General features: G+C 38.9%; 1 long non-coding RNA gene across 1 annotated transcript in view; it reads left to right on the forward strand.

Moving 5' to 3' along the window:
• LOC137850261 (uncharacterized) overlaps positions 1 to 25,540 on the forward strand; it is a 70,242-nt gene extending 44,702 nt beyond the window's left edge. Inside the window, exon 3 of the long non-coding RNA XR_011092410.1 lies at positions 24,421 to 25,540. This is a non-coding gene — a long non-coding RNA (uncharacterized lncRNA). The remainder of the gene's footprint in view (positions 1 to 24,420) is intronic.
• Positions 25,541 to 27,701: the final 2,161 nt, after the last annotated feature.

The following is a 27,701-nucleotide window of genomic DNA, read 5'->3' on the forward strand; positions in this document are numbered from 1 at the left end:
AGCAGATCATTTTTATTCCTTCAGGTTTTTCTTTAAGGGAAGTCCCCTTGAAAATTCATTTCCCTACTGATTTTGAAGAAAATGGGATGCAATTAAGCAAAGTTTCATTAGTTACCAAGTTGTCATTTGCAAAACACCAAATACATAAAAGCAAGGCAAATACATCATTAAAGACATAAATCTTCCCTACTACCCACCTAATAGATAAACACATTATTCTTATCAGGTACAAAGTACAGCACACTTCATCATAGCTGAACAAACGTAATCCCCCACCTCTTCTCTCAACAGTAGCATTACAATGAAGTCCAAAGCTTTCCTTTAAAACAAGCAAAGAAAATGTCTGTACTCAGATTCCTACAAAGACATTAAGTTAATACAGTTCTTTTGGCTTCAGAGATGCTGACCTGATTTACATTACTTGATGATGTGTACATTATATGGGAACATTTTTATTCCGCTCCATAATAGTCCTTCCCCTTTGGAGCTAATATCCTCCTTTGGCAACATGTTGTGGGCTGGTAGGATCCTACTTCTAAATGAAAACTGATGTCTTCTAGAAGACATGTTCTAACTCAAACATTAATTAATTCTGGGCAGTATTAGGCAGGTGATCAGACTCCATCACTTTGCAATGACTGAAACTATCTAAAGAGCTCAAGAACAACACAATATTGGTCTTCCCCAAAGCTTATGCAAGTGAACAAGTCCTTTCCATCGACACCAATACATTTGTTTCAGGCAAAGTCTGGGGGTGTGCACTGCAGTTGTGGGAGACTCTTGCAGAAGAATGAGCACAGTGGTAGCCACGGCAAGAACTTGTGAAAGCTAAGAGCTAAGAGGAGACCAGTACCTGAAAGTAGAAGGAGCAGGGATCACATAAGATGATAAGGGGGACTGTATCAGAAGAACTAGCTGTGCTTGGAGGGCTGCAGGTTGAACCAGACTCTCATAGGGTGTGAAGGTATTTCCCTGTGGCCCCAGGATTTTTGTGTGATGTTCTTCAGGCATGGCATCCCTCTTTCCTGCAGTTCCTAGGTCTTAGTGACACTCAGTATGCTACTTTTTGCTTCCTCCACCTCTGCATCAGGGGCCATGTCTGCACTAGTAACACATGACTGATCTAATTCTGGCCCTGCTGCCAGTAGTAGCATGGATGAAGTTTGATCTGAGTTACACTGTGCTTGAGAAATGAAAATGCCAGGTTTCAGAAACTTAGTGGTAAACTAGGTTGCATAAGATTTTTTCCTGTGGTTTCAAACTGTTCAGAGACCTTATGTTTGAGAAGAAATTCCTGAATTCCTCTCTACAAGATCTCTTTGTAGCTTGACCAGAGACAATGTCAGAGACCACAACTGCAAACAGAGAATGTCAGTGCTAGGAGAGCCTGGGAATAGTCTTGGGTTTCTGCTGGACTGACATTGCTGGCAAGCACAGGGACACAGAGAAAAACTGACTGCAAGGCTGATGCAGACTCCTGATTGGTGTGCTCTTCATTGTGGTAGACAAAGGATGGCTACAGATTTTGCCCCTCCTTATGAAGCAAACCATATGGAATTTAAGGACATAATGGAGTTAGTTACAGCATCCCTGCAGTTGGTGACAGTTTCTGTCTTTTTCCTGGGGTCTTAAGAAAGCAAAATTGCCCCATCCCAAAATCAAGACAATTCCACTGCTTCAGCACAGGGCCAGTCAGACTGACCGACAACTAGTTCATGTTTACCACTGCGTGCTTTCTTTGTTCCCCTCCTCTCTGGTTTTGTGAAAGCTTGACTCATTGTGCAGCAGTCAGTCCTGAACCAAGACGGACACAGTTCTTGTAATGCTGTGGTTTCCAGAACAGGGGACAGGTATGGTTAATAGTTGCCAAAGACAGGGTGCAGTACTTTCTGGCTAGCTAGCATGCTTCCGAGACTTCTGCTGTCTGAGCACATGACTGTGTCCAAGTGAACAAGTGGTTACATGACCACAGAAGAGGAGATGTTCCCAAAATGTGGCTAATGTCCATACTAACTTCCCCAGAGATTTCATGGTTGTACACCACAGCTCCCCTCTGGCATACACAAATTGCTCAGTGGGCAACTCTTTTGACAACAATAACAAAATATATTATCTATCCCAGACAGCTCACAGCTAAGAAACGCATGTAAAAAAATAGAGCCAGTAAAAGAGCATGAAGAGATTTTAAAAAATCAGTGACAATAATTTTTAATCTCAGTAACAGACAATTACTATATTTCTTAAATCCAAACATCATAAATTTTAGTTACTATGTAGTCTGAGCCAGCACTCATAATTAGATAAGACTTTAATATACAACAGTTAAACTATGCATATTAAAGGAAAGTTTCTGAGATGAATAGTCTAAGATGTGAATGCCTTGACTTCTTTCACACCAGGATACATCTCTGTGAACCAAACCAGTCCTGTTAGATAGATTCTGGGGTGACATAGGGCAACACAAAGCTTTTAACAGATGTCCTTAAGTATTCAAAGATTATCTGAGACTCATAATTCTGCTACCGTTTAACTTCTCCTGAAGGATGTGTAAGGATTTGTATAAGATATTCACATCAAAATATCATCCCTATAGCAAATGAATAAAAAATTTAAACCATTGTCTGGACCTGTAAACATCTGACAGGTTTCAGCTGCTAACTTCTGATCAATTTTACATGCAGTCTGAAAATTAACATAGCCCATATTTTTTCTCTTTTCTTTCTTTCTTTCTTTCTTTCTTTCTTTCTTTCTTTCTTTCTTTCTTTCTTTCTTTCTTTCTTTCTTTCTTTCTTTCTTTCTTTCTTTCTTTCTTTCTTTCTTTCTTTCTTTCTTTCTTTCTTTCTTTCTTTCTTTCTTTCAAAAAACAACCAATAACAGGTCCTAAGGGAGGATTGTAGCAGCAGGCTAAGCACATAAAAACATTTCCTCAGGAAATGCTCCCAGTTTCTAGGATCTTGGTGCTTTCCCAGTCCACCTAAATTTTAAACATCCATTATAAGCAGCTCTCCTGCTTACTTACACATTCTGTGAAGAACCAGTTGTCACCTGCTATTTTATTTTTTTACCCAAAGAAAGAGAGGATGAGAGGCTGATGCTATTAGGCTAGGCAGTTGAAATGTTAACTTCCAATAGGAACTTTCCAAGCAACAGAATGTCGCAAGAATCAGGGAACTGAAAAAATGTCTTAAAGCTCAATTTTCATTGATTCAGTAGCTATGTCAAAGATACAGGCCTTTTTTTTTTTTCTTTTTTTTCTGCAAGTTGTTTCAGTCATCCAATGGAATAAATCTATCACAGCAGAGCAGCTATGCATTAACATCTTCTACAGGGCATGTCCCAAGACATGCAGAAAAATTACCATTTCCTGTTAGATTGCATAGGAAAGTTCCTTAATGATTTATAAATTAAACTTGAAACTGCCAAGTGTATTCTCATTGTCCCACCAGAGAAAACTGTCAAAAATAAACAAACAGCACAAACAGACTGGAATAGAGATTAAATCTTCTGGAAAGGGCCTGGAAACTGCTTACTTTAATTTCAAAAACAGCATAACACAAGGACTAGATAATAACAGAATGAAAGAAAATTAATTGGACCCATATATATATTTTTTGTACATGCACAGGATGAAGTTGTCTTGCAGTCTTGCTCTATGCATGTAGAACAATAACCAATCTTTTCTATTTTGCAAGGCTGATGCGTGCTTACACAAGCTACAAATCAAACCAAAATTCTTCATAAACACGCTCTGAATGGACGCTGATTTCAGCTGCACACACCACTGGAATTTAGAAAAACAGCTTTTTGTTTCTAACACATTCCTAAATTCTACAATGCAATTCACGGGACTGGTGGAGGGAAATCAAAGGCGGTGGGAGGACAGGGGGTGGAAAGGACAAATCTGTCTGTGAAAAGGCACATGAGGAAAAGATGACCAGTCCAAGTGCATCCTGCATTCATAATGCCTCCAGAAGTGCCTAAGTGATAACAGAGATTCAGTGAACCTCCACAGGAACATGTCTATGCAGAGCTGGAGCAGGACACTTTCCCACAGATGTACAATCATGCCAGAACAGCAAATTAATGATGCCAAGAATAGGCTAAGGAAGGTGCACAGGTAGACAAGTCCCATGCCCCTTGTTCGGAGGTGCTTGCATGTCAGATACAGGCAGTTTGCCTGCTGCACTCCTAACCATGACAGTGATCAGTGAGACAGCCCCAGGCTATCCACAGCTCTGAGACCTTTGAATCCCTGGGTATGTGGTGAATGGATGAAAGCAGTCATGGCCATAATATCAGGCTCTTGTGGTGAGAGGTCTGGGAATTGCCCCTGCTCCACACCTTCAAGCTAAAACCCAGGAGCAGGCATCTCAATCCATTTTTGACATTACTTTAGGCACTCTGAATATGGCCTCTATACTCTTGATGATTGGATGGGATTTAGACTCACTTCCACATTTTTAAAGCTTGCAGGTGAAGATAGACACTTGCTAGGGTTTTGTACAGCACCTAAAATGTGTGATTTCAGTGAGAAGTACACACTTCATTTGTCCTTTTGAGAACACCGTTAGGTTGTACTGCATATTTTAATGTGCATGAATACAGTGAGGATTTGAGTTTGGAATGAAGTATAGCACACAGTTGATTGGTGATCATGTCAGCTAAAAGAAATTCACTACATTTTACTCTGCTTAGAAAGCTTGATACTTGTCAACGTTTGCTCATAATACTCATACAACTGGAAACACAATGCAGACACCTGGCCCCCACCACTTACACAGCCCAACCTACTGCATGTGCCTGATTGCTCCTTTGTCTCTTTCTTTCATCTTCTGGCAAATGAGATCCATGCAAGTGGAAGGAATTTTAGTGTCTTTAAGTTCTTTAGAAGTCTTTAAATACAGGCCTGTACATTTTTAAAAATCCCTTTGCTTCAGTAATACCAAACTTTTTGCATGCTAGACTTCTTCACTAATACTTTAAAAGTACTTCATAAGTGAGTTATTAACTCACTGCTATTTTATCTATGGGGAAACTGAGGCACAGAGGTGAAACGTACAAATTCATTTACTAGGCCAGAACTGAGAAAAATAATTTGGATTTCCCATCCAATGCCCTGGGCTAAACTTTACTTACATTAATTTCACTAAATTCATCAGATAGTCTGGTGTAATCTGTACCATAACATGTTACTTTTGTTTTTTAAAAATAATTTGTTGTTCAGGATTGCATCTGATTAGGATACTCTTGTGAGCATGCTGAAGAAAAAGCCATAGTAAAAAATATCCCAGTGAGAGATAGTTGTTTCAAAAGACCAGCAGAAGATTCAGCAGACAAAGTGTTATGTCTCTGCTGATGTTTCCTGCAGCCATAGATATCTGTGTCACAAACCAGGTGAAGTTAGAAAGCCTAATCAGTAACACCAAGACACACCATAAAAGCAGCTTCTTGCCCTCAAGCATTCCTTTATCATAGAATCATAGAATCATGGAATCATTTAATTGGAAAAGACATCTAGGATCATAAAGTCCAACCATCAACACTACCAAGTCCACCACTAACCCATGTCCTCAAGCACTATATCCACAAGTCTATCAAACACCTCAAGGGACAGCAACTCCACTTTCCTAGGCACCCTGTTCCAATTTCCTTTTTGTGAAGAAATTTCTCATAACGCCCAGTGCAAACCTCCCTTGGTGCAACTTGAGGCTGCCTCCTCAAGTACTGTCACTTGCCACCTGAGAACAGAGACCACTTTACTACAACCTCCTTTCAGAGAGTAATGAGGTCTCCCCTCAGCCTCCTCTTCTCCAGACTTAATAAACCCAAGTTCCCACAGCTTATACATCCCTTATATGTCTCAGATTTTAGTCCCTTCACCAGCTTCACTGCTGCTATCTGAACATGTTCCAGAAACTCAATATTTTTTTTTTATAATGAGAGGCCCAAAACCGAACACAGTACGCAATACGTGGTCTCACCAGTGCCAAGTACAGAGCTCCCATTACTTCCCTAGTCCTGACAGCCACACCACCTCCAATATAAGTCAGGACACTACTGGCCTTCCTGGCCACCTGTGCACACTGCTGGCCCATGTCCAGCAAGCTGTTGACCAACAGTCACAGGTTCCCCTCCTCCAGGAAACATTCCAGCTCCTCTCCCCCAAACCCACACCACTGGATGGGGTTGTCATGACCGAAGTGCAGCACATGGCACTTAGCCTTGCTGATTGCCATACAACCGAACACAAGCAATTGATCTAGTCCATCCAGGCGACCATTCACACCCTCAAGCAGATCAACACTGCCACCTAACCTGGTGTCATTTACAATTGCACCGAGGATGCACTCCATCCTCCCATCAAGGTCATTGATAAAAATATTAAACAAAGCTCGCCCCAATACCGAGCCCTGGGGAAATCAACCTGTGCCAAGCAGCCAACCAGATCTAACTCCATTCACAATGACCCTTTGGGCACAGCCATCCAGACACTTTTTAACCCACTGAACAGTATATCCATCCAAGCCATGAACAACCAGTCTCCAGGAGAATGCTATGGGAAACAGTATCCAAATGTTTTGTTCATGTTCAGGTAAACAAAAGCCACAACAGCATGGTGTGTTGCATGAGGGACCATGTAGGTAAGTCTATGGATGGCAGAAAAAGTAAGCTCTCGGAGCTTTTTCCTATTTGTTAGTTGTTTCTTTTAAGTTGGGACCACTTCTGAAAAGGTAGCTGGAAAGCGAAATGGTGTAGGCAGCCACTGATGTTAATTTTCATATGTCTAAAGAGGTTCCAAAGCAATGATAATTCTCTGTTGGAGTGGGGGAAACTGTCCTATATTTTAACTTCTAAGCGAATTCTAGAGTAGCTCTTATTTCTGTTCTTCTGTAGTCCATTCAAGAGTCAATGAGAACTGAAGAGAGAAATGAATGAGAGAACAAATGAGAGAAAAAATATTTCTAGTGTACTACCAAGTAAGCTAGATGATTTATGAGGAAGTGAAAGATGAGATGCCTATGGTTGATAACTAGAATCCTGAACACCTGCTGTGAGACTTTCATAGCAGTTTTTATTTATTTTTCCTCTGATAAACTAAAGATACAAGCAAATGGCTTACATTCATGTCTCTAGGTGGGATTCAGCTCTTGAGCAATATGCAGCTCATGAGCAATCAGAAGCTGAAAAAGATATTGTAAATAAATGTACCGTACTCAGTTCAGAGTGTTTTGTGTTGTGGTGAAAGAAGAAACATGAAAAATAAAAAGGATAGGAATTATAGCTGTATGACTGCTCTCTTCTTTGGTTTGTTTTTAGGTCTGGTTTGTTCTTAGGATTAGATTTGAGGGCTCACATTGGACTATGCTTTCAGGTGTGTCCCTACTCAGTAATTCTGGTATGATGTTGACAGCTGTCACCAACTTTTATAGGTCCAGATGTCACAAAGTGCTAGCTCCCCATCATTTTTTTGTAAATAAGCTTGCTTACAGCAGACTCTGGAAAATTCTTCAGTGCAGGAAGGCTGGGAGGTCAGACATCACCTAGCCTCAGAAGTGCTGTGGGATGGATCTTAATTTCCCAATTGTAAAATTTCAATTGTAATTCATGGTTTTGTCACTGAGTTATAAACATGAAGAAAAAAATAAGTGGTGAAAAATCCTGAGCTTGCAAAATGACAGTTCTTCGCTTATCATTCGTAAAGAGAAACACCTGCTAAGTTGCCTGACTGAGGAGAGGGGGAACTGTAATTCTATTGTAATTCCATACCTCTCTAAAGCAAGAGGAGCTTGTCTATCTGATACCTCCTGTCTGGAGTTTTCCAAAATCACAATTGCAAAACACCTGTCCTTATCAAAGTCAGTAGAAAACAAAAAGGTAGTGAAACATACAGCTGCTCCTAACTCTCCCCTTGTGACTTATGGAAGGCTCCCCCTCATTATCTAGTCCTCAGCCCTTTCATGTGATTCTTCTTTTTCACATGAGTTGCAATGGATACTACAGTGAAAAGTGTTTGTTGCTTATTGCAAGGCTTGCATGTCATTGCAAGGGTCAGAAATAGTGGTAATTTTACTTTTAGAAAGCATTTGGTAAAGGTCATTGATCACTGTGCTTATTTGGATGATATTAGCCAAAATGTGTTAATGGCTGTTTGCAAGCTTGACTGAAACTGAGAGCTAGGAAAAAGAAAAAAAAAAAAAAAGTTTTATTCAAGGTAATATTTTTTTTTTTTTCCCATATTGGAGTATGCTTGCAATCCAGTGCATAACTGTTCAGAGTACTGAAGAGGCCTGTTCCACTAAACTGCCATCATTGGGGAAGCAAGAGGTGGCACTTTGTGTCTGTCAGTTCTCTTTAAAAGCACTTGTTATGTACTACACAGTACACTGCCGGACTCAAATGCTTGTCTTCTCATTCTTCCTTCCATAGCTGTTCTTTAAAGGGGTGTTCATGACTCTTTCCTCTTCCTCTTCCACTCTTCCTTGGACATCTTCCCCTAAAGCAACAAGAAAATCTGTTTTGTTTGGTGTGTAGATTTGTGGGAACTGTATGAAGCTGAACCTGTTATTCCAGAGTCCTTGCCATTAGACCTATCTTGAAGTGGTTGACTTACCTACATAATGCTCTCATAATAGTTTCAGAGCTAGGGCTTTTTGGGCTGGTGGGAAATGAAGGTATATTCAATACCTCAGGTTCATCCAGATCGCCCACTGATCCCAAGGCAGACAGTGGTTCATTTCTAGCCTGTTATTCACTTGGGGTGTAGTCCAATTGGCAACCACCTGCTTACATGTCAGTCACTCATTTTAAAACTGGAAGGGTTTTTGACTTCTGTTTTTCATCATAACCAGGATGTACAGATATAGTAACATTGTTAAACCACTTTTGAAAGGGAGGACAAAGCTGTTCTGTATTCTTGCAGGTGAGGTGAGAAGACCTTGATTGCATGGCCTTCTGTGTGAGGGAAGCCATTTCGATAGCACCCCACAGAAGAAAGAGCTGTGAGAAATTCCTAAAAAATTCTGAACTACATCATGGATTTGAACCAGGCATCATGGACATTTTCAGCACTTTCCCAGCTTTCTACTGTGCTAGTGGGGATTTGCCTCTCCTAGGATAGGCAGTACAATAGAGAGGATAACTGAATCCACATGGGTGTCCATCTTCCTAATATGCCATGCAGATGTTACATAAGGCAACCTACCTCTTTCAATCCACATGCTAGAGAAAAAGTATAGCATGTGCCCCTTACCTTCCAAGATGGTCATTCCCCTCACAGATCTTACTCTTTTTTGATTTTCCTGTCACAAGGGACACAATATATTCTCACTTTATCATATTTTCTGCAATAGTAATACTGAAACTCAGAGATGGATTATTGTCTACCTTATATTGATCCTGCCTACTCTTGAGACACTAATCCTATGGATGAGAATCTCAGTTATCTTTTCTTTAATCAAGTAATGCTATTTTTAGTGCTGACACCTTATATACCAAGGTAATGACAGCAGCTTTTTTTTTTTTTTTTTTTTTTTTTTTTTTTTAAATTGCACTGGAAGAGGCTTAGAGATTTAAGCTTTATTACTGAAAAAGAATCAAGGGCAATTGTGGTGAGGAAGAAGCAAATGGGAAAACTCAGGAAAGGGTTTATGAAAGAGGAGAAAAGAAAGTAAAGGTGGAATCTTTAGGGGGTGTGAAGCTGAGCACTTATTCTTCCAGGGAGAAAGGGAGGAGGGGGGACGGTATTACACTCTAGAGCCTGGCAAATCTCTAATCTGTATTAGGTATAGAAAAAAGTAAAGGAGATAAAGGTAGTTGGGAAAAAACAGGAGATACAGAAGTTGACAGTGGGGAAGAAAGTCTAGGAAGGTAGAAAGAATAAAATGAGAAAAGCAATATTAAAAGTAATAAAGGGACAGTCTTTTTTCATTGCTTTCTCTAAAATGCATGAAAATATGCATATTTCATGCTTATGTGTATAAGAAGTTGTATGTGACTTTTCAAGTGCCTGTGTATGGAGTAGCAAAGCAGGTGTAAGTTTTCTGAGACATCTGGAATACCTGCAATGCTCTGGGGCAGTGAGCAAAATAGATAGTGTAAGGTTTATTTAAATTTTAAAAAAAGATGGAGTTTAATGAATTAAATATGAAAATGAATAATACACATTGTGCAGTAGCCCTTGAATTTGCTTTGAAGTTAAATGCAATTTATTTATTTATTCCCTTATAGCTTCAGATTTTTCATTCTTCATAATATGGAACCTACTGCAGGAGTAGTCAGTAGATGGACTGAAGTTTTTTGACTTAGAAGAAAATTAAAGAATTGTAAACCTAGTATCTATCTGTGACCAATTGCTACTAGTAGCTTAATTCCAATTTATTTTTTCAGCTGTCTTGTAGACTGAGTGATGGCCATTTAGCACCACAGTTGAGCTAAATATTAAGATGCAATTGATGTTTCGGGGTCTATGACATATGTATCAAAGTCAGTGCTGCTGATGGAAGAGCTGAAGTTGCATTTAGTGATGCATGTATTTTCCTCCCATAGTGATTAGGCTACTTTAGTTCTAGTTGTGTATGTGGTTGGTCTTGGAGCTCCGTTCTGCCTGCTAGACAGATTGCAATGCAAGTGCAGCAGTTGTCGAAGGCAGAAATGATGGCTGCCTGCATCTAAAGAAAAGTCTGACTGCAGAAATTCTCATTAGATTGGTTTCCTAGTGAAGTGCATCAGTAAACTGGGATCAGTATGACTGTACCTACTTCTTTTCAGAGCTCAAAAAATGGGCACTGGAGTAGTCAACACTGACATGAAACACTCCTTTACATCTTTAACCTGCTATGATCATAAATTCTCAAATTCCAAGAAAAAGATTTCTGTTCAGGTGCTAAGCATCTGTTGATTTGACATCACCAAAGTGGTGCAGGCAAATACTTTATTTTATTATTTTTTTTTTATTTCTACATTTCCTTGACCTCAAACACAGTTCAAAGAGCTCCATTATTTTTAACAATTCAGAATGTGTCAGTTGAAGAAAGAAAATACGTTGCAAGTTTTCTTCAAGTAAATCAAAAAGACTAGTAATTGCCTTGCATATTTTATTTCAGAAAAAATAATATATCCATGACACAGTATTGTGCTGTAGACAAATTAATATTAAGGGAAACAGAGGAAACTACAAGAAAGCTGAAAAGAGAAAGCATTTAAGAAGAGATTTTTCTTTCTCTAATTAACAGGAAAAGATAGAAATGCCTTTAGATGAGGTTCATAAATAGATGTGTGCAGAGCTATACACAACCTACTTCAAAGTAGGACACAGATGTCTGAATAATTTTCCAAAGGCTTTTCTATATGTGGGTATGGCCAGCAAGGAATTGCTGTAGACTTTACTGCCAATGGTGAAGCCAGAACACTTGCAGTTTGGGAACTGCTCCTTCCAAACACAGCTAACCTGGTGACTATTACCTTTCTGTATATCATATATTCAAATATGGCAATTGATTAAACACTGGTGAAGTCAGAAGTCTATAAGGGACTGAGCTGCACCATGATTCTTAGCATGAAGCCTTATCAGAGCAAGTCACTCTATTCCAGTTTGGATTAAATTTCTCTTCATCTGCATTTCAGCTATTTTTACAGGTATGAGTCATCTAGCCCAAAGTTACCTATTCCTGTATAAGCAGTATGTCTTCCCAAAGAAGCCTGAAGCTTTTCTAAGGAATTCATTCTCCCAGTTGCTCCAAGGCATATTTTGTATGGAAGAACAATGCATGTGTACCTAGTGATTCAGTTCAAAGATGCTTTCAGCAGGATAACTTGTACATGATGCACACAACTCAGTGCAATTAACAAGTATACTTCTTGCCTGCTCTCCCCAGTGCTTCTCTACACACTTTCATCTCATAAATATAGTGATTTCTATTCATATCTGTGCAAAAAAAAAAAAGGGGGGGGGAGGGGAGGGTTGGGGAGAGAGGTGGTGGGGGAGAGAAAAAAAGGCACTGTAAGAAAATATTTTTTCCCTCAGCAAAGAACCACATGGAACACCACGTCCATGGAAAAATAAAAATAAGGCCATTTTAGGTATGGAGAAGTTCTGTAAGGTATGGTATTCTTAACACTGTCCTTTGAGATCTGTAGTCCAAATAGTATTTCACATGTTTTGTAATCCATCCCATGCAGATATCTACAGTTTATCTATTAGGATACCAGGGGACCTTGTGGCAAAAAAAAATATGTTAAAGTCAGAGTGAATAACTCTTCCTTTATCCACAGAGCCAGTCATTTCATCAAAGAAGGCAACTGGATTGTTCAGGGTGATTTGTCCCCATAGTAAATCCATGTTGGCTGGTTCCAATCACCTTCTTGCCCTTCAAATGCCTCCTTCCAAAAGGATTTTTACATTAATCTCTCTAGGAACTAAAAGGAGGCTTACTGACCTGTAGTTCCCTTTTTCTTACCTTTTTTTTTTTTTTTTTTTTAACAGAGGGAGGATTTTTTTTCCAGTCATTGCATATTTCGTAATTGCCACTCTTGTCAACAATGACAGAAGAAATTCTCACAATGATATTGGTTAACATGATATTAGAAACCTCTGTTTTGTCGGGTGGGTCATACTTTATGGGTCTCTGAACTTCTGATTACAGCTACTTAGGCATGAAAATTCCAATAGTAGTCAGCATGTGCATTTTGATGAGGAATAAGAGATTTGGCTTTACTCTGTCATTTACAAGTGTACTTTTGATCCTAATCTTATGATTGCTATGGCACAGATGTACATCTAGAAATTTATGCATCAGATTTTATTTTATTTTATTTTATTTTATTTTATTTTATTTTATTTTATTTTATTTTATTTTATTTTATTTTATTTTATTTTATTTTATTATTCTGACTGACCCAGCACATATTTCTCAGGCTACATCATCTTAACTTTAACTGATAGATTATCCATACATTCTTCATTAAATTGTCCTCCTGAATAATGACAATGCTCTGACAATATACCTCATTTTGAATCTGACTTTGCCTAGCTTTAGTCAGTTATCTGGACATTTCGGGACTGTCAGATTCTTTTCTTACTTTCAGAATCTTTTCTCACTCCCCCGGTGGATAGTTTTAGGTCATGATCTAGTAACCCTTTTCATAACCCAATTAATATATTTAAGCCATTCACTAGAAGGCCACATATCCTCTCATTGGTATCGACTAGAATATTTTCTCTGAATCCTCTCCAGTTTGTCAACAGGTAGTCACTACATCTTTCTTAAATAATGGAAGTGGCATGTAGTGATTGCTAACTCTTTACATCACTAATCCTGGGACTTCACCTTGGGTTGTATTCCATGTGCCTGAGGCCTCAGTATGTTGGCATTGACAGACAAATTCTTTCATCCTTTTTTCATTGTGCTGATGACTGATAAAGAAATAATACATTTGGCTAATCGACAGATGTTTTCTCTTTGGATGGACAAGGATACAAAAATTAACAACTTTTGGTACATTTTGAATTTCTTCTCATTCTCTCTAAGATAAAAGAAACAGGGCTGGTGATTTCAGTCTTTATTTTCTTTGACCTGAATATCTCACATCACTGCAATCATTGTTCAAAAGAAGTTATCAACTTTGTGTTAAAATCACAGTCTGACCACTTTAAGAAAAGTGTCAAGACTTCATTTTATTCACATATTTATTGAATTCCACTTAGAAAATATTAAGTCAAAAGAGCAAAAATGAAATCTAGTAAGAGCAATTAACTTAACACTTATTATTGGAAAAAATATGTATTTAATCTACTGGTTTAAACTATTAGGCTTTACCATCTTTGAAAATAACAATTGACTAACTCTTTCTACATTCAGGGTTCATGAAAACACACAAAGGAACTGTTGGTGTCCTAGTCTGAAGCATCTCTATCCTCTTCACCAAAAGATGAGACATTCAGCCTTCCCAGAACATTACTTCCATTTTTTATGTTCCTTGCAAGGGACCCAGCTGGAGTCAGATCAACCATGCTTGGAAATTCACTGCAAAGGCAAAGGTTTGCCAAGAAATAACCTGTTTGACCGTTTATTATCATAGACATCAAGATCTTGAATGTTTCTGGACATATTTGAGCAGACTACTATAGGTGCAGCATTAATATAACTGAAGACAGGATTCCTTCAACAGACAAAAAAAGGGAAAAGTTAGCACCTCTTGTACACTGGAACCTACATGTATTTCCACATGCAATTTGTCCTTTGGGGTATAGGGCAAGAAGATATTGAGCACTTTCATTCCACCTATAGAAAATTGAGTTACTGAAAGACCAAAAGCTGTGCTGAAGCAAGTTCCATATGTCCCATGAAAGGCTTAAAGCTTCTTAGCCAAAGTTCTTCACTTTTTCTTGTTTCTTTCTTCCAAATAAAATGAGTTCTATTTGTTGAATCAAGAAACACAGCTAATCACAGCTGTTAAAATGGATTGACACAGGCATCCTCTCTTTATAGTACAAAAAAATGGATTGTGCTCTAAAGCCCTCCAGAGGTTGGAAAATCCACTTCAAAATTTGGAAGCTTATTTTAGCTATGGTTAGAAGGAAGGGCTAATATTTCAAGATTTTTTGCATAACTTTTGGGTAAAAAGTAAACACCTGCCACTTGATGCCTTAGTGTTATGATCTTGAAGGAACAAAACTTACCCACAGATCTTCAGAGGGAGACTCCCTTTATCCTTTTGACGTCTTTGATCAGTCATGACATAATGAAGATCAACACCTTCAAAATAATTCTTGTTGCATGCCTAGTTCCAGACTGTATTGGAATTAATATAAGCTCATTGCTCTCGTCTCAAGTGGCTATCAAGTTCATTATCAAAGACATATGAAACTTGCATGGCTTATGCTTATAATGCATCATGTGAGCATAAATCTTCCCACACTTCCCAAAAAAAGATTTGTATTTTGGAAGTAATTACCTGCATTCTATTCCAGAGGAGGGATCCCTCTTCAGTGAAAGCCTTGACTTTTTTGCAAGGAATAAAACTCTTTGATTCACTGTGTGTATAAATCACTCTAAATTATTCTTGTAGCTGTAATGGTTATCTTGTTCAATTTCTATTCTTTGTAAGATCAAGATAACAGCCAAATTGTTTTGTGTAGGCCACCCAGCAACTGTTAAAGATAAACAGTCTTTTGCTTGCGATCAGACTGACCAAGTTAAGAATCAAAGCTTACAATGTTTCACCTCTGTGCCTGGGAATGGAACAGATCCTCCTTGAAGCAATGTTATGGGACTTGCAAAACTGGGAGGTGATCTGAGACAACTGGTATTGCTTCATCAAGGGCAAATTAGGCCTGACAGATCTGGTGGTCTTCTATGATGGAGTGACTGCATCAGCTGACAACGTAAGACTGACTGATGTCATCTACCTGGAATTCTGTAAAGCTTTTGTCATGATCCCATACAATATCCTTATCTCTAAACTGGAGAGAGATGGATTTGAAGGGTGGACTGTTCAGTGGATAAGGAATTGGCTGGATGGCTGCAGCCAGAGACTTGTGGTCAATGTCTTTATGTCCAGAAGGAGGCTGGTGATGAGTGGTGTCTCTCTGGGGTCTATCTTAATACCAGCACTGTTTAATATCATCAATGACAGAGACTATGGAACTGAGTGCAGCCTCAGCAAGTTTGCAGGTGACACCAAGATGAGTGATGCAGTTGACAACAACAGAAGGAAGGGATGCCATCCAGAAGCACCTGAATAAGCTTGAGAAGTGGGCCCAAGTGAACCTAAGGTTCAACATGTCCAAGTGCAAGGTGTTGCACCTGGTTCAGAGCAATCTCAGACATGAGTACAGACTGACAAGAACTCATTGAAAGCAGCCCTGCGGAGAAGGACTTGGGGGTTCTGGTGTACAAAAAGCTTGACAGAAGCTAGTAGTGCATGCTTGCAGCCCAGGTGACCAACTGCATCTTGGCATACATCTACAGAGACATGGCCAGCAGGTCAAGGAAGGTGATTGTTCCCCTCTACTTTGCCCTTGTGAGGCCCCACTTGAAGTACTGTGTCCAGTTCTGGGGCCTCCAGTGCAAGAAATATATGAATCACAGTGTGTCCAGAGGAGGGCCATGAAGATGATCAGAGGTCTGGAGCACCTCTCCTATGAAGAAAGACTAAGAGAGCTAACGATGCTTGGCCTGGAGAAGAAGAGGCTCTAGGGACACCTCACTGTGGCATTTCAGTACTTAAAGGGAGCTTATAAGAAAAATGGAGAGAGAGATTTTATGTGGAAAGATAATGATGGGACAAGGAACAATGGCTTTAAACTAAAAGAGGAGTGATTTAAATTAGATATTAAGAGGAATTTCTTCATTCAGAGGGTGGTGAGGCACTGGAACAGGTTGCCCAGAGAATCTGTGGATGCTCCATCCTAGAGAGTTGTTTAAGGTTAGGTTGGATGGGGCCCTGGACAACGTGATCTAGTGGTTGGCATCCCTGCCCATGGCAGGTGGGTTGGAACTGGATGATCTGTAATGTCTCTTCCAATCCAAACCATTCAATGATTCTATAATTCAATGAAAACTGAAGGCTTTATGAACATGTTGCTATTCAGTCTTCTTTTTATGGTGCTAGGAAGCCTTTTAGCTGAATCTCAGTGGCTGAGTGACTTGACTATTTTTGTTTAATTCCTTCCCCTAGAGGAATTACATGTTTGGAAGCCTGGTGGCTACATCAGAGTCCTGGGTTCAAATTCAAGATGCATTTCAAATCTGTTACAACTTAGATTCAGAAGGTTTCACTTACTTGGGGCTGCTGCTTCTTTATCTTTAAGATGGGGAGATAAGGAAGGTACTCATCAAACCAAAGAGTATGTAGTAAGAATTAAAACTAGCTAATTAGTGCACATCATTTTCATACTTCATTGCTAGAAGGTACTGTTACTATTTTCAACTGACATCAGCAAAATGACTGCCCGTGTGCCTCGTGAAGCTGTCACATTTCTGGCCAATAAAATTACCAGAGAAAAATAAGAAGTGATGAGTTTGTTTTTCCAAGGTAAAAGAAAGAAAGCACTGTAAGGCTTGCTAAATGAATAACAGTAAGAGAGGTGTCCAGCCAAATGGAAAGCATTTTGAAATTCTTTTTTCCCCCTCTTCCTCCTCCCTTCTCCACCAAATAAACAATACTCTTGGACAAATATGAAACATATTTTGAATATATGATGGTAGTTGTGTACAAGTTTACACCTTAAATGTGGCTATTGCAAAAGATATGGCTGCAAGGATTTACCTAGTTTATTCTGGTTTCTACATTCATTTCTCTGGTAGATCCTGTATGTTGTCAATAACCTCAGTCATGAAAATAGATTTTTGTCTGGAAAATGAAATAACCTAAGATTTGACTTTGACCTGATACAGTTAACGTTATGCTTCTCCATCACTTATTCAATTCTACTGCAGTGGAGGAACTGGATTTATGCTTGCCATTGACAGTGAATAAGAGGAATAGGGGAAAGCATACTGGAGCAAAAGTGGAGCTTTAAGAGGAGGATGCATAATTAGAAGATGAATTCCAATATTTTGAAAATTTTCAGTCTTATCTGCAGGCTAAAATGAATATTTTCGACTAGACAAATTTGAGTATCATGTTCTGGAAGTGATGTGTATGTCTAGAGTGAATTTTGGAGCTACTAGGTCATCACAATTAAGAGACACAGGGTGAAGAAGTGGGGGAGTTGGTTACATTACCCAGTGAGAAGGAAGAGAAGGCTGAGTTGGCTATTCAGCAAAGTGGAGGAGTGCATTTTATAGAGTCAATTTGCAACAATGGATGGGTCTGAGACTCAGTAAGTGTACTGTTGTTTTTCTATACATGAGACTTATTTCCCTCCTGCTGTCTTTGGAAATGGTTTTGTAGGCAGGTATAAGGCAAAAATACTCTGTATAGTACTTCAGCATGTGAAGTTGATTTTCTCCTTGATGGCATTGGAACTTCATTATGAATTCAGCTTTCTACTCTCAGAGCATGCATAATTGAAATGACAAATCCACCACAACCATAGGGTATGAATAAGGTCTGGATAAAGCTATACAGTCCCTCTGGTTGTGCAGCTGGCATAAGAAAACAGTGAGTTCATTTCATGCTATGATTAGGGAAAAGTTAATTTTGTAAAGCCAAGGTGGGCCAAGTAAGCTTTTTACTATTATGCCTTCTTTCTATACCCATTCCTTCTTTGTGTCTCTTGCATCTTGAAAGGATTACAAGTAACCACTGACAGAAATGTGGACCAGCTTCCACTGGCAGGTGGTGGAAATAAAAAGTGGAAGGCAGTTTTCAACACTTGCTAGTTACTTCTGGCATTTACTTTGGAAAAAAAGTATTAAAGCAGAAAAGAGCTGTGAGTTTGATTTTTAGACAAACATTTATGAACTTGTAACTCTTGTTTTTGTCTATTTTTGTCAAAGATCACTTTTGTGATGTGTGGTTTGATGTCTCTTTTTAAGCTCTGAAGCAACACATTCAGTGGTTGCATTCTGAGCTTCTGCCCTCAGTTTTCCTAATGTCTATTTCTTGAAATGCTAGAAGACCTGTTGTTTGCAAGCAGAGACAAATGCCTTACAAGGCACACAGCAAATAAGCACAATGGCATACATGGATCATCTGAGTAGTAAACACTTGCTGGAGGAATAGACTGAAGATGAATGACTTAATGGGAGATTGGAGAACCTACTGCTGAAATATAAACTCACAATCATTTCAGCTTCTGTTAAATACTTGAAAGAAAAAAGGACAATGTTTTAGAGTTAGTCTTTCAATGATGCTAAAGTTTGATTTTTGTTCAATTATAGGAGAAGATGGGAGATGGTTGCATACTGGAAGACAAACTGTAGCGAACATTTAAGCCCATTCCTGTATTGAAATCTGGACAGTTAGAACTAATGATTTTATTGATAATAAATGAGATCACTTGCAAGGAAAAGCTCCCTTTCCATGACAAATCTCCTCTGAATTTAACCCTCTCTTTAATGCTTTTTATTCAGTAGCTACAGTTGTAGTAACCCAGCTAACTCCGAAAAACCAGGGATGTTTTTTGCATCCCAGTTGAATTGTAAATGAATTAACGTGGATCATTCTAATTCATAACGTTGCCTGTAGAAAAAAAATAAATAAATAAAATGTTGCCTTTTTGATGAAACAATGTAAATGACAATTTTAGCAGATTTCTAGATAGATACTCCACCCTACCTCTGCTGCTTCCCATTGTTTGAGTTATTCTGTTAATAAATTTAGTATCCTATCTAATGCTTCTTGCAAAGGCATGTCAATAAAGAAGTTGAATCTTCAGTGTCACCAACCCTTATGTCATGAACACTGGAGTCATAAGAAAAACATTGCAGGACCATAATGAAGACTTATGATATAACTCTGCTTTCTACTCTAAGTTTAGACTTTTCTGGTAGAGACTATTTGAAAACCGTACCTTCTACGAAACTCCCATGGCTCCAACAGATTACACCAGTAATCAGTTCAATAGGCAAGACGTAGAAAGAATTCAAAATCTATCATTTTATCCAAAATTTTATCCATTTTTTTCCTTTCTCTTAGAAAATTATATAAGGAAGAGATGGCAAGAGTTGACTGTACAAACCCTATTCTTTGTTTATGCTTATTTATGTGCTATATACCACAAAATGTGGTTTCCCATATTTCAGAAAGCTGTATCCCCATTCAACAAACAAAATCAACCTCTCTCACGTGTATCAAGCAATTATTTTATCAAAACTATTTGTTTTTTTCTTGCTCATACCCTCTATTCCTTCAACTACTCTCCTAAATACAGTTTCTGAAATGCTAATTCAGATATCCCCCAGCATTGCTCTTTCTTTCCTTTCTTACACTCCCTTGGAAGTACTTTGAGCTTTATTGGGCAGGGCCTTTAGAAACCTGATCAGAGGTGGCCCTACTTGAAGTGGGGATTGGGCCAGATGACCTCCAGAAGTTCCTTCAAATGTAAATTATTCCATGGTTGTATTAACTTTAATTACACAGTGGGTCTGCATGTTGCAACCCAGCTTCCACCTTCTGGAACTGGAATGAACTTAAATGAGAGTTTTGCAGCTTTTGAACTTTGTCTTTTGTTCTATCTCTGTGAGTCTGGTCAGTCCACACAGATACACACACACACAAAGCCTCTGTTCATGAGCTGTGTTCCTGTGTTCATGAATTGTAAGCCAAGTATTAACATTCAGCGTTTTGCTGTTAACACCTAGGTGTTGCAGGTACTGTACCAGTTCAAACAAGATAACTATCCATTTTCTTTTTAGTCTCTTCACCATTAGACTTTGCCATGCACACTTTCATATTTATAATATTTATAAACGAGACAATAAACTTTTTTTTTTTTTTTTTTTACATGAAAAGGAGATGCATGTTGGTAAACTGTGTTTTGTTATGCTCTGGAAGAAGAAAACTCTTCAAATCTGTTCTCTGTTTTACACAGTATTTTCTCTTCTTCTGAGTTAGCCACTTTCTGTGTTTGTTTGTTTCTTGATGTTTTTTTGTTTTGTTTTGTTTTGTTTTTGTTTTTCATGTTGTTATCTAAAAGTCTTCCAGCTTTGGCTAGCATTCAGGTAGCTGTTCTGTATATAGCAAGAGCTACAGATATATGTGAGGGATGTAGGAATCCTTTGGAGCTGGTGTCACCGCACAGGGCTGCCTGGAAGGAAGCAGATGTGTGTGTTAATGCATTCTTTGATCCACAAATCAGGCCTGAGGACATTTCTCTGTTAACTGATAGTCTTCAGACCAGACAAAGGAAACACAGGGCATTGTCACCAAACAGTGAAGAAAGCTTCTTCTGTGAAGCCACATGAATTGTTACATACAGTGGCTGGTGCCTTCAGCAAGAGTGGTGTTAGATGAACTCCCTTGTTGCCTGAGCTGACCCACCACAACTCTTCTACATACATGGGACATCCTGTCAGTGACTGTGTCATATGTATGGTTGAGTCCAGCTCTGCCTTGCTGGGCCATTCAGCATGCTGCCATTGAAGGACCCGTGGCTGGGTATATTTAGGGATGGCCATACCATCTTTTTGTCAGCATGTAAGGTAATAATAGGCACAGAGGTAATAATGTGCAAGTGCAAGTCTTTGTGACCCTCACACAATTAAATAAAAGAATTAACTAACAGGTCTATATAGCACAAATCTTGCAATAAATAGAAATAAACCTGTTCTGCAGGTCCTTCTGGACATATCCAAAACAATAAATGAATCTGCTGCGGTTAAAATGTAATGCCATGGCTAAAGTCTTCTTATGCACTGCCTGAAGTTTTTACTTTCATGGGTCTAAGAAGGTTACTCTAGTCAGCTCTAATCTCCCTTGTTGCAGGCAGCTCATCCCTGCTTCATAATTTTGTCTTGAATTACTACCCTTGACAAAATAGTTTTCCTAGGCCTTACTTATTCTGTTGACCACAACATTTTCTACATGAATAATTTATTTGTGCTTGCTGATAAATTTATTCTATGGAGCGAAGGGAGCTTTGTGAGAAAAGTGAATATCCATAGACACAAATGTGAACTACAGTATTTTCACAACTTTAATCCAAATGTATAACACTGTTAGATGCAGTCTTTGACTAATCAGCTACTAGATGACTGTCGGCAGATAGGTCACTGTTGGAAGAAATCACAAATATGTAAGTCCTCAGCTTTCCAGGTAGAGAGGTATTGACTCATTTCAGGTTGATCTCTTCTGATCCTCAACAGTTCTACATATTGGACATCAGGAACTCCACTCCTACAATCAAAAAATGACCCCTCTTTTAGGGCAGAAAGGATTTCAAGGCCTTATTTACAGCTTCAGCCTTGATTCTGCTGTTTGGATTGTAGGCAGTTAAATGATATTTGCTCAGCTATGAGAAGGGCTGCTTATCTTGGAAGGGTTTTTCTATGATATATAGGAAGAGCAGCTGTGTCAGTCTAACTTCGCTTTAAAAAAACAAGGATAAAAAAAAAAAAAGAGAGAGAGAAAGAAAGAAACTGGAGTATCTAATACATTTTTGTTTAGTTTTGTTTTAAGAGAAAATATTTAGTCCCAAAATGGTGCTTTCTGCAAGTGAGAAACAGAAACAAACTTGGTTTTGTTTGTCCTTGGATAGGTTGGATTGAAGTGGGCAAGTTTAGGGATTTGATCTTTGTCCTCCCCCTTTATTTTTCTTTTTTTTCATATTTTTTTTTTCCTAATAGTCAAGTAAAGCTTCCTGTGACCAGTGTAGGAACTGAGCTGCTGAGAAGAGAGAATTTGAAATAAGGGTAATGGGGCATCAGAGTTTTTGCTGTGCTAGTTGAAGCTCTGCAGATAGGATAGAAATGAACACTTTATGGAGCAATTTCATTTGACCCCTTTACTTGACTTTTTTTTTTTTTCTTGTGAATTCAGCTCAATTTCGTTCAACCTTCACCATATCTTTGCAGCATAGATTTTTTTCCCTGTAGAGCAAAATAGGTCTCTTCTTACAAGAAGTTAATTGCCTAAGATCTTAGGATAAATTTAACAGGAAAAAAAAAAAAAAAAAAAAAAAAAAAAAAAAAAACTCTTAAGAGAACAGGTTGCTTTTTCCCTCTTCTTTTCACACAAGTTGGTGAATATTTATTTGTAGCAAGTTTTTCATGTTGCACAGCAACTTCTCCCCAGTAAAGCAGCCACCAGCTCCATATATGTATCACGCTAATAACAGGAGCAGTGTAGCTGACCAGAAGCTTACTTTCTAGGGGAGATTGCCTGTCTGGTTGCTCCTTTTCCCCCATTACTTTCTAATTCCATATAATACCATCACACCTAGATTTTTTTTGTTGTTTTTACTTTAGTTTCTAATATTATGGTGGGTATACAGTATTGATTTTAAGTGCTGGTGGTTACAGGCCCTCAAAGACAGTGCTAGACACAATACTTCCCTGTAACAGTCAAGTGAGTCTTCACTTCTTGAGGACACTAAGTGAATATATTGAGGATCACACACACTCCCCTGTTGATAAAAATGTATTTGCCAAAGCTACAAAACACTCCCTCATATCCAATAGGTTTCCATTAATACTACCTCTGCACATCAACACCAAATTGGGCACTCAGGAAAGCAGCACATCCCAGAATGTGGTTTGACCCTTGACTAACATCAGAAAGTTGGGAATCCCAAGCAGGGCTTGTCTGCACTACAGCTGAGTGTTATCACATGGACCTTGGGGCACAAGATTAGTCCATGTTATGTTAGTCCTCCTGTGTATGTTCCTTATTGCTGCAGAGTACCTGGCACATTTGACAAAGCTATGAGCATCCAGCCAGAAGTCATCAGGTGAGATTCAAATCCTTTGTCTCCTATAGGACTCATGCTTTTTGCTGGCTGACATTGACCTGGAGTCTAATCACTTAACCTGGAAGCTACAATCTTGTTTATAAACTTCGGTACGCTGTTAGCTTTCACTACCATGTGCTACTGACTCACCTTGTCCTTGCTGCCCACCAGGACCAAGTCCTTTTCTGCAGGGTAAACACAAAGCCAGTCAGTCCCCAGCCAGTGCTGTTTCATGTGGCTGTTCTGTTCCAAATGCAGGATGTGGTGTTTGCCTTTATTGAACTTCAGGAAGCTTCTGTCTGCCCATTTCCTCCAGTTCACCAAGGTTCTTCTGTACGAAAACACTGCTGTCCAGTGTTTCAAGTGCTCTACGCAAACTACCATCATCTGCAAACTCAGCAAGAGTTCATTCTGACCCATTGCTGAGGTCATTAATGAAAATACTACACAACATCTGCCCCATTATTGACCCTCAAATATCATAGCTAGTAGCTGGCTGTCAGCTAGTTGTTGAGCAGCTGACACCTAAACTGAACTCAGCAGTCCAGGTTTTCACATGGTTTTCAGCCAGCCAGCCAAACCATATCTCTCCATAAAGATGTTATTGGAAACTGTCAAAAGCCTCACTAAGTCAAGGTGAGTAACACCTAGTGCTCTCCCTTCATCTGTAGCCAGTCGTATATCATCAGAGAAAGCAATCAGTTTTGTTGTGATGACTTGTCCTTGTTAAATCCACACTGGCTGTTCTCAGTCACCTTGCAATGCCTGGACATGGCTTCCAGAATGGTTCACTCTGTAATCTTTCCAGACAGGTGGGACAGGCCTGTGGTTCCCAGAATCTTTTTTCCTCTTTTCTTAAAATAAATAAATAAATAAATAAAAGCAGCTGTGCTGCTTGAATTTTTGCAGTCATAAAGAATTACTCTGATCACCATAGCTTTTCAAAGATGACAGAGAGTAGCCTTGCAACGGCATCAGTCAACTTGCTCACCAACATTGGATGTACCCCATCAGGACCCACATGCTGTGTATGTTTACTTTCTGTAAGTGGTCCTTACCCCACCTCCCTCCCCCTTCCTTTCCAGAGTCTGCCCTGAGGCACCACTCTATGGGAAGCCTCAGAGAAGAATCTGCCAGCAAACTGAGGCTCTTCAGATATTTCAGTTGACGGTTTCAACTTCAGGCAAGTGTTGGCCCTCCTAAGTCTCCCTGCATGCTGCTCTTCTATATCCTACCTGGTTTTGTTTTCACTTGTTTACTTGCTTGCTTGCTTGTTTGTGTTTTTTTTTTTTGGTCTCCATTTTCACTTGCCATATGTTTCCTTTCTTGTTTGGTCTCAGTCAGAAATTCTCACTGAAGCCAGGCCAACCTCCTGCCACACTTACTTAATCCTAGCTATTCTGGAGAGTTCCTGGATCACTTGTACTGAGCTGATTTCTCCTCCTAGCACATGTTGAACTGCTCCCCAGCTAGTCAGTCCCTAGACTGTACTGTTCCTAAAGGTTATTCCATTCTGTGTTCAGGAATTTGAATTTGTTTTTATTTAATTTCATAAGGCTCTTGTTGGCTTATTTCTTGAGCCTACATAGACCCTCCTGAATGGCAGCACAGCTCTCAAGTGTACTGACTCTTCCCCCAAACCCGGTGGCATCTGCAGACTTCATAGGAGTGCATTGTCTTGGCTTCTCCAGGTCACTGAAAAGATGTTAAAAATGACAGATCCTAGGACAGACCCCTGCAGTATTTCACTCATTAACAGAAGGCTATTGAAGTTGCCTGTTGCCTGTTCTACATCAGATCTCTGTGTATTTCAACTTTTGCTTTGTGCATGTGCTCTTGCCTCACCTCTCTCTTCTCTCTAGAAAGTCTTCATTGCACCACAGTTGTCATGTGTTATCTCACTACTCCTGTCTGATCCTAGCAACACCATTGCACTGCAACTGTTCACACTCACATCTCTTCCTGCTTCTTTTTCTCTATACTGCACTTGTTTTTGTACAAGCATTTGAGATGGAGCCTCCCTCTCACATTGCTTTCTCAAGAGGAATGTGGGAATCTAACCCACACCCTTAGTCCTGGCCTTGCATAATGCCACCTCCTCCTCTTACCTGCAGGTTTTATCTGCCACTATATGAACCTCACTTTCCTGTAGGCAGTGCTCTAGTCTTGCTGAGATAACCAGCCTTTTGTCCACTGTAAGACTAAGAGCAGTGAGATCTCAAGGGGAGAGGGTGATGGGGAAGTCATTCATTTCAATGGCCATCTCTAAGTATCCTCTACCAACAACTGCTTGTGCTTCTTAGATACATGCTCTCCTACTCACTTGGCAAATGAATGCTCTATTAGCTATGGCAACTGCCTCTCTTCACACACACATACCTCTCTGTCACTCTCTTTCTAAAGCAGTTGAAACAGATAATGGTAAGGCAATTCCATATGTTCTGATTACATATGACCTCATTAACACTCTTCTTCCTGCAACAAAAATTTTCAGATAATGAAATCTTGTTCTGGAACAAAAAAGTATTTTTTGATAAAGCAGTGAAGGGAAAGAGGATTTCACTTTATCAACTTTTTATTGTTGTTTTCCTTTCTTTTTCTGAGAAAAAAAAAAAAAAAAAAAAAAAAAAAAAGGAAAATGGCAAAATGACAGGGAAAAATAAAATAAAATAAAAGCCATTGCTGTATTTCAAAGCCAGCAAAAATTAGACTAAGCAGTAGTAAAAGCCAAATGGAAATCGTAATTCTTCTATTTCCCTGGCTGCTCAGACATGTGTAATAGGCTTGGCAGAGTGTCAAGGAAAACAGGGTCCAAGCTGCGGTGTGTTCAGAAGAATCAAAAGGCTGCTCGTTAACAGAGCCAGATTTCAGCACAGCTCAAAGGAAAAAAGTCTGAAGCTCATCTGCAGCTTTTTCCTGATGAAGAGGGCAGAGGAGGATAGAACGCAGACAATGCAAGGACGCTTTTCAGCTTTGGAAGGAAAACAAAGGCAATAGTGCAGTCTTGCTTGGTGAGTTTTGTTTTGTTTGATTTAGCACACTTGCTTTAAGCCAAAAGTACAAGGCAATATGAAAAGCATGAGAGGGATAACTAGCTTTAACAGGTTTAAAACGTGGGCCTAGCTAGGTCATGGGGAAATACAGCCCACCTAATAGCACCTATAACAGAAGTCAGTAAACCCACTGTGAGTCCAATTCTCTTATAGAAGTTACCTGTTGGAAGTTAAACTGGCAGAAGTCGTCAAGTCTTTTGTAGTGCTTACATAGTCCAAGCAAAGGAACTGGCAGGCCCAGAAAGTTAACAAATTTCACTTTCCTTTTGAGAATCCCCAGGACACCAGCATTGCTCTTGATTTTTAGTCAGGAGAGTTTGAGTCCCAGTGCCTCATCACTGACATAGTTTTAGCTTAGGGGATAGAAAGAGTATTTTTGCAGCCTGCCATAGAGCTTCCTTCCATTTTTCCAAGATTATTTCATGCTGGAATAGCGTTGCCTTTGTGCATGCATTTCATGAAAGGACACTCTAAATGTCAAAAGGCACTTGAAGAAAGCCACAGAAACAATTCAGTGTCAGGAAATAAAACAAAACAAAACAAAAAACAGTGTGAACCTTAAGGAGTCAAACAACTCTGTTTTATTCAAAAAAAATAATAATAAAATAAAATAAAATAAAATAAAATAAAATAAAATAAAATAAAATAAAATAAATAAAATAAAATAAAATAAAATAAAAAAATAAAATAAAATAAAATAAAATAAAATAAAATAAAATAAAATAAAATAAAATAAAATAAAATAAAATAAATAAAATAATCCAGAAGCAGCTTCCCACCTGGGAAATGTCTGCATATCTTGTTGCCCAAAATTGAGGTGATATACCAGGGGAAGGATGATGGTTTATCCGCCACTTTCTTTCAGGGATGACAGTGAGTCAGTGTAGGCTAGTCAATGACATATTCTTAGGATCACTATGTAAGGGTGTTCATGTACAGAAAGGTTTCTTGATGGAGATAAATAGAAAATACCATCTGAAGTAGATTAACTTTGGAGGTTGAAGGTAACCTTGCCATTTCTAGCAATGAGGTCAGCTAAACATTAAAATAATTTACCAGGAAAGAAGGGGGAATCTCTTTGTTTAGGATCTCTCCAATCAGATTAGATGCATTTTAGAAAGATGTTATATTTGGGCTTTTTTTCTAACCCAGTTTGAGAAGACAAAGTTATATTTCTGATTATTTCAGAATTCAGATTAAATACTCAAAGGAGTATTCCTTCCATGTTTGGATGGGAACTGAGGGTAAACATCAGATCATTTACTTGTAGATACCATCTTATAATTTTGTCTAAGGTTATAGTCAGGAACTGT

The sequence above is a fragment of the Anas acuta genome, chromosome 1, assembly GCF_963932015.1.
Source record: "Anas acuta chromosome 1, bAnaAcu1.1, whole genome shotgun sequence".
Lineage (NCBI taxonomy): Eukaryota > Metazoa > Chordata > Aves > Anseriformes > Anatidae > Anas > Anas acuta.